Genomic DNA, 8,879 nt, shown 5'->3' on the forward strand with positions numbered 1-8,879 from the left:
GTCTGATTCCGAGGTGCCTGCAAAGGATTCAAAAGTTGGCTTTAGCTGTACCAGAAAAATTCGAGTACAGGAGAAAGAGGGATAATTTTAGGCAAGTGGCGGATCCGTCATTTGCCCCAGTGTGGTCCTAGTGCTTCCTTACTCCCTGAGGACTCTGCACACAAAGAAAACTTCTTAATGTGGGGGGGGGGAATTGGTTTGTGCCGACCATTTACCCCGGCCTTGAACATGATCGTGCCATGAAGTCCGGTAAATGGAACAGATTACGGAGTATATATTTTGTTTTAGAAAATATTTTGAAAATACATTAGTTTTTAAGGCAAATGTCATCCTTCCAGATTATGACACGTTACGAAAGGTTCTCCACACGTGAGCGTATCCTCTTGAAAACTTCGTCCCGTTGATGTTGTTCTTTCGTGATGCCTCTGACAACGCGGCTGCTTGATGTTGCGACTGCATCCTAATTTGAACTAATGCATTACAAAGGCTTTCCTAAGGTTAAGACCGAACCTTTTCAAGTTGCCTACGTAACCAAAACGGAATCAGGTCTGAACGTAGTTCATGGGTTATGATGAAATACGACGAAAATGACCGAGCCTGACTCAGGCAGCCTATGTATCCAAAGGGAATCAGGTCAAAGCGTAGTTCGATTATAATAGATGCTAAATGATGAGATTAAGAATGAAAATGGTCGAGTCTGACTCAGACAACCTACATATCCAAGTGGAATCTGGCAAGAACGCAGTTCAATTACAGAAGACGACTGAATCCGATGAATGTTGACGACCAATTTTGACCCTCCCTTTGTAAATTAATTTATTTATACTTAATAATTTACGAAAAATACTTGCAAAGTATTATCCAGTAATGAATATCTATTTTTCACAAATTAACCAAGCATTAGTTTTAAAATTAATCACATAGCATTGACATTATGTAATTACAAATATATTTACTATTTTAGGATTATTAAAATAATTTATATATGTAGGTTCTATAATTAATTTAATTACTATTTAATTTCTGGTTAATTAGGTTACTATGTTAATAATTCAAAATTAGTGTTACAATTTAGAAAAATAAAGTATTTTTCTAAATAACTAATTGTAATAATTAGTAGTATTTAATAATTATAATTTTACTACATTTTATTAAAAATAATTAACTTTATTTAAAATAATTTCAAAAGGGTAAAAGGCTAAATGGCTATAATTGCAATTCCTTAATTAAACATGGGGTGGCTATTCTTTAAATAAATTTCAGCCCAAATTGTCAAACACAAAGCCAAATCTGACCCAGACCCAATTCCCTTCTCTCCACCTTGGCAGTCTCTATTACCTCTTCTGGACCAATGAGATCACACCACATCACCTGTATCTCCCACTCACAAAGAAAACTCAAATGAATCAGGACCATTGGTCTATCCTATCAACGGTCCGCATTTAATCCTCATTTTTCTATTTTCCTTTAATATTATAAAACTCAATCTCAGCCGTCCAAACCCAGAGATCCTGTCACGACTCAATTTCCCCTCTGTATGACGTCGTGATGGCACCTAGTTTCTACGACTAGGTAAGCCTAACATTTGCGGAATAATGAAATGAAAACATAAATTTAACAACTAAACTGTAGCAATAACAACATAACTGGATACAATGCCACTTGGCATGTATAATAACCAACTCCTCAATATACTGCACAACATTCCCAAAACCCGAAACATCGCGAATGACAAACTACAGAAGGAAAATCTAGTGTCTCTATACATCAGAGTCTATCAAAAGAAAATACAGAAAATAATGGACATGGGGTAGAGTAGAAGGGGACTCCGAGATCTGCGGACATGGAAGATATACCTTGAAATCTCCAAAGCTGTCTCGGCTCACTGACAGTGCGGTTGATAAGGAGCACCTAGATCTGCACACGAAAAATATGTGCAGAGAGTAGCATGAGTACACCACAATCGGTACCCAGTAAGTGCCAAACCTAACCTCGGTCGAGTAGTGACGAGGTCATGTCAAGACCCTACTGGTATATAATAATAAAGCAAGGCAGGAATGAAATTTCGCAGTAAAATAAAGAGTGAAATTCAACAAGAAAGAATTCATAGAAGGTAACAGCTCAGTACACAAAAAATACAACAGGGGATCTCCCGAGATACTGTCTCGTAGTCCCAAACGTACATGTGTAGGGGGATCTCCCGGAATACCGTTCCGTAGTCCCAAAGTAAATATGCAAGAGAGGGGGATCTCCCGGAATACCGTTCTGTAGTCCCAAAATAAATAAGCAGTATAGGGGGATCTCCCGGAATACCGTTCCGTAGTCCCAAAGTAAATATGCAGTATAGGGGGATCTCCCGGAATACCGTTCTGTAGTCCCAAAATAAAAATGCAGTACAGAGGGATCTCCCGGAATACCGTTCCGTAGTCCCAAAGTAAATATGCAGCTAACCAATAGAATTCAATAGTCATGGCATGAAATTCTACAGTTCAACCTAAGTACCAGTTAAGGAATAATAGGTAAATTCACTAAACACGCTGCACGTAGTTCAGGTAAACAGTTAAGGCAAGTTGACATGCTATTCTAATCTAGCAGGATACTACACATGCTGATGAAACACAAATAAGAAAGAAATCAGGTTATTACTTAGTAGAAAATGGTATTTTTACACAATTAGCCCGTGTACGTACTCGTCACCTCACGTACATGGCGCTCATATATCAAAAACAGTACAAATCTTATCAGGAGTTCCCTCACATAAAGTTAGGCAAGCCACTTACCTCGAACCAAGTTCAATCAATCGGTCAAAATGCCTTTCCCATGAATATCATTAATACAACCATAATAGACTCATCTAATTAATGAAATCAATATTTTAACAAAAATTCCGAAGTTCGCCCAAAAAAAGTCGACCCGAGCCCACGTCTCGGAATCGGGTAAAAGTCACAAAATACGAACACTCGTTCACTCGTACCAAAATTAACCAAATCAGATGTCTAAATCCCAATCAAACCTCAGAAATTCGGTCAGGGAACTTTTCCCACATTTTCTCAACTTTTCAATCCAAATCCAAAAATAAATGGAGAAAACAACTATAGATTAATGAAATACAACCAAAAATGAGTTAGGAATCATTACCCCAAAGTTCTCTCTGAAAATACCTCAATGAATCGCCAATTTCCGAGCTCCCAACTCCAAAAATGGAGAAATGAATCAAGCCCTCGAAACTCTCTCTTTTCTGCCCAGCGAACCCGCTCCTGCGACCTCATCATGGCACTTGTGGTACCGCTTCTACGGCTAGGACTCTGCACCTGTGAGTTTTCATTAAAACTCCAGAGTCTACACCTGCGCACCTAAGTCCGCATCTGCGGATGCGCTTCTGCGTGTACTCGTCCACTTTTGCGGAACCTTGAGTCCTTCTCATCTCCGCATCTGCGACAGCCCTTCCGCAAATGTGGCTCCGCTCCTGCGGCTCACTCGTCGCATCTGCAACCACTGACTCCCAGGACTAAAGGCGCACCTGCGATCCTATCCTCGCTTTTACGGGGCCGCACCTGCGGACTCCGCACCGCAGGTGCGAAAACACCAGAAACCAGCATGTCAGAAATTCTTCTAAGTCCAAGCTTTCAGCCGTTAAGCACACGAAACTCACTCGAGGCCCCCGGGACCTCGACCAAATATACCAACCAATTCTAAAACACCATACAAACTCAGACGAGCCCTCAAACCTTATCAAACAATGCTAAAATCACAAATCACCATCTGATTCAAACCTAAAGAACTTGAAACTTCCAAATTCGACGATCGATGCCGAAACCAACCTAACCACGTCCGATTGACCCCAAATTTTGCACACAAGTCAAATTCAAGATTACGGACCTAATTCAACTTTCGGAATTGGAATCTGACCCCGATATCAAAATTTCCACTACCAGTCCAAATCTCCAAAACTTCGACTATTGCCATTTCAAGCCTAAATGGGCTACGGACTTCCAAAACACAATCCAGACACACTCCTAAGTCCAAAATCACCCAACGAAGCTAACGGAACCGAAGAAACTCAATTCTGGAGTCGTTTTCACACAGTTCCGACTACGGTCAAAATCCTAAGACTTAAGCTCCCGTTTTAGGGACAAAGTGTCCCAAAACACTCCGAAACCAAAAGCAAAACCTCCCGGCAAGTCACATAAGCAGAAAAGGTACGGGGGAAACAGTAAATAGGGGATCAGGGCTATTACTCCCAAATTGATCGGCCGGGTCGTTACATCCTCCCCCTCTGAAAATAATCGTTTGTCGTTGAACGAGTGTAGAGACATACCTGAAGTAGTGAAAAGATGAGGATAATGACTGCACATATCCTGCTCGGTCTCCCAAGTCGCCTCCTCGACCGGTTGTTCCCTCCACTAAACCTTCACAGAAGCAATGTTCTATGACCTTAGCTTTCTGACTTGCCTGTCTCAAATAGCTAGTGGCTCCTAAACATAAGATAGATCCTTGTCCAACTGGACTGAGCTGAAATCCAATACATGAGTCGGATCACCGTGATACTTCCGGAGCATCGAAACATGAAATACCAGATGAACTCCTGCTAGGGTGGGAGGTAAGGCAAGCTTATAAGCAACCTCCCCAACACGTAGCAACACCTCAAAAGGACCAATGAACCTTGGGCTCAGCTTGCCCTTCTTTTCGAGCCTCATAACGCCCTTCATAGGCAAAACCCGGAGCAAGACCCGCTCTCCAACCATGAATCCAACATCGCGAACCTTTCGGTCTGCGTAACTCTTCTATCTAGACTGGGTTGTGCAAAGTCTATCCTGAATAACCTTAACCTTTTCCAAGGCATCCTGGACCATGTCCGTACCCAATAATTTGGCCTCGTCGGCTCGAACCAACCTACTGGGGACCGACACCGCCTACCATACAGAGCCTTATACGGTACCATCTAAATGCTGGACTGATAACTGTTGTTGTAAGCAAATCCGCAAGTGGCAATAATTGGTCCCAAGCACCCCCAAAATCTATCACACAAGCGCGGAGTATATCCTCCAATATCTGAATAGTGCGCTCGGACTGTCCGTCCGTCTGAGGGTGAAATGTTGTGCTCAGCTCCACTCTAGTACCCAATTCCTGCTGTACGGCTCTCTAGAATCGTGATGTAAACTATGTACCTTGGTCAGAGATGATAGATACCGGTACACCATGAAGCCTGACGATCTCGCAGATATAAATTCGAGCCAACTACTCGGAAGAATAGGTAGTCATCACAGGAATGAAATGAGCTGACTTGGTCAGCCTATCTACAATCACCCAAACTGCATCAAACTTCCGTTGATTCCGTGGAAGCCTAACAACAAAATCCATCGTGATTTGTTCCCACTTCCACTCTGGAATCTCTAACTTCTGAAGCAACCCACCTGGTCGTTGATGCTCATACTTCACCTGCTGGCAATTTAGACATCGGACCACATACTCTACTATTTCCTTCTTCATCCTCCTCCACCAGTAATGTTATCTCAAGTCCTGATACATCTTTGCGGCACCTGGATGAATAGAGTACCGCAAACTGTGAGCCTCTTGGAGAATCAACTCATGCAAAACATCTACATTGGGCACACATAGCATGCCCTGCATCCTCAATGCACCATCATATCCAATAGTGACCTCCTTAGCATCACCGTGCTGGACCGTGTCCTTAAGGACAAGCAGATGAGGGTTATCATACCGACGCTCCCTAATACGATCATAAAGAGATGACTGAGAGACCACACAAGCCAATACTCGACTCGGCTCAGAAATATCTAATCTCACAAACTGGCTGGCTAAGGCCTGAACATCCAACGCCATGGGCCTATTTGCTGCTGGTAGATATGCTATGCTCCCCAAACTCTCTGCCCGACGACTCAAAGCGTCGGCCACCACATTGGCCTTCCCAAGGTGGTACAAAATGGTGATATCATAATCCTTAAGCAGCTCCAACCACCTCCTCTGACGCAAATTAAGATCCTTCTGCTTGAACAGATGCTGCAAACTCTGGTGATTGGTGTAAATCTCACAAGGAACACCGTACAAATAATGCCGCCAAATCTTCAAAGCATGAACAATAGCTGCTAACTCAAGGTCGTGGACAGGATAGTTCTTTTCGTGCACCTTCAGTTGTTTGGACGCATAGGCAATCACCCTACCGTCCTGCATCAACACCGCACCGAGACAAATCTGCGATGCATCACAATATACAGTATAAGACCCCGAACTTGTTGGCAATACCAATACTGGGGCTTTAGTCAAAGCTGTCTTGAGCTTCTAAAAGCTCTCCTCACATTCATCTGTCCACCTGAACGGAGCACCCTTCTGGGTCAGCCTGGTCATAGGAGTTGCAATAGATGAGAAACCCTCTACAAATCGACGGTAATACCCTGCCAAACTAAGAAAACTCCGAATCATTATAGCTGAAGACAGTCTGGGCTAACTCTGCACTGCTTCAATCTTCTTCGGATCCACTTGGATCCCCTCACTCGATACCGTATGACCCAAGAATGCCACTGAGTATAGCCAAAACTCACACTTTTAAAATTTTGCATATAACTTCTTTTCTCTCAAGGTCTGAAGCGTAGTCCTCAGGTGCGGCTCATAATCCTCCCGTGTCCGGGAGTACACAAGAATGTCATCAATAAACACAATGTCGAATGAGTCAAGATAAGGCCGGAACACACTGTGCATCAAGTGCATAAAAGCTGCTGGGGCATTGGTCAGCCTAAAAGACATAACAAGAAACTCATAGTGACCATATCTGGTCCTAAAAGCAGTTTTCGGGATATCTGGCTCCCGAATCTTCAACTGATGATATCCTGAACGTAAGTCAATCTTGGAAAACACTCTGGCACCCTGTAACTGATCAAATAAGTCATCAATACGAGGCAATGGATACCTGTTCTTCACTGTGAGTTTGTTCAACTGGCAGTGATCAATACACATCCACATAGAACCATCTTTCTTCTTCACAAATAAGATAGGTGCACCCCAAGGTGACACACTGGGTCGGATGAAGCCCTTATCAAGCAACTCCTGCAACTGCTCCTTCAACTCCTTCAACTCAGGAGGAGCCATACGGTACAGAGGAATAGAGATAGACTGAGTGTCCGACAATAAATCAATGCTAAAATCAATATCTCTGTCGGGCGGCATGCTCGAAAGGTCAGCTGGGAACACATCTGGAAAGTTGCTCACTACTAGAACTGACTCAACTGTAGGGGTGTCAATACTGACATCTCTCACATAAGCTAGATACGCGTCACACCCCTTCTCAACCATTCGTTGAGCTTTAAGAAATGAAATAACTCTACTAGGAGTGTACTCTAAGGTACCTCTCCACTCTAATCGTGGTAAACCTGGCATAGCCAGTGTCACGGTCTTAGCGTGACAATTAAGAATAGCATAATGGGGCGACAACCAGTCCATGCCCAAAATAATATCAAAGTCCACCATGCTGAGCAATACTAAATTGGCTCTGGTCTCCAAACCACTAAGAGCAATCAAACACGACCGAAACATGCCGTCTACAATAAGAGAATCTCCCACAGGAGTAGAGACATAAATAGGGGAACTCAAAGAATCCCGAGATACGCCCAAATACAGGGGAAAGTAAAAGGACACATAAGAATATGTAGAGCCTGGGTCAAATAATACTGACGCATCTCTATGACAGACCGGGACAACACATGTAATGACAGAATCAGAAGCAACTGCCTCTGTACGAGCGGGAAGGGCATAATATCGGGCCTGGCCTCCCCCTCTAGGGCGACCTCTACCTCCCCGACCTCTACCTCTGGCTGGCTGAGTAGGTGGGGTGGCAGCTGGTGCTGGAATCATAGCCTGAGGACCCGGCAGAGCACGCTGTGGATGAGAAGTTTGTAGAGGTGCATCCCTCCTAAATCTAGGGAAATCCCTCACCATATGGCGAGTGTCGCCACACTCAAAACAAGCTCTAGGAGGGCGTGGTTACTGTGACTGTCTCGAGCCAGGTCTGCTGGACTGGCCGCTAGGAACACCCCGTGCAGGAGGCACACTAGATACTGGCGGTGCATAATAAGGCTCCTGGGGCCTAGAAGGGGATGGAACACCACTGGCGGATGGAAGAGCAAACGGGGCGGCTCACGAAACCTCTTGGCCTCCCTCTTCTCTCTATCCCGGGCAAGCATGCCCTCCAATCTCCTGGCAATACTCACAACTTGCTGATAGGAAATATCCATCTCCAACTCTCTGGCCATACTAATCCGGATACTGGGGTGGAATCCCTCAATAAACCGTTGAACCCTCTCTCGAACTGTGGCAACCAAGGCCGGTACATGTTGGGCCAAATCACTAAAATGGACTGCATACTCTGACACAGTCATAGCACCCTGGCGCAGCTGCTCAAACTTCACGCGCCATGAGTCCCTGAGGCTCGTTTAATTTGTATATTGCTAAAATAGATTGAGGTTGCTAAGGGTTCCGGATAATTGTAGAGTCTAAAGAAGCGTGATTGAGGTATGTTAGCTAAACTTTCTCTCTTAGAATTGAATTCCATAATGTTCCCGTAAGTTTTAAAGTATGGGTTGCGTATTAAAATGTTATGGCTTTGAGTCGTGTTTTAAATGAGAACTAGTATACCAATTGAGTGAGAAAAACTTGATATGCTTAAGACTCAAAATTGCTAATATGTGTGCCTAAAGTCTTGATTGGAAATGTTTTATCGTTGATAACCTATAAAGGTGGTTGGAAATGAAATAAGTGAATTAGGGATATAGAGTGTGGCCAACGTGCCAAGAATTTAAGTTATGACTGTGGCTAGTAGTGCAAATGATTTGATAGAATGCGATAAAGAATATAAAATGAGCCTAGAC

Source organism: Nicotiana tabacum, chromosome 12 (assembly GCF_000715075.1).
Source record: "Nicotiana tabacum cultivar K326 chromosome 12, ASM71507v2, whole genome shotgun sequence".
NCBI lineage: Eukaryota > Viridiplantae > Streptophyta > Magnoliopsida > Solanales > Solanaceae > Nicotiana > Nicotiana tabacum.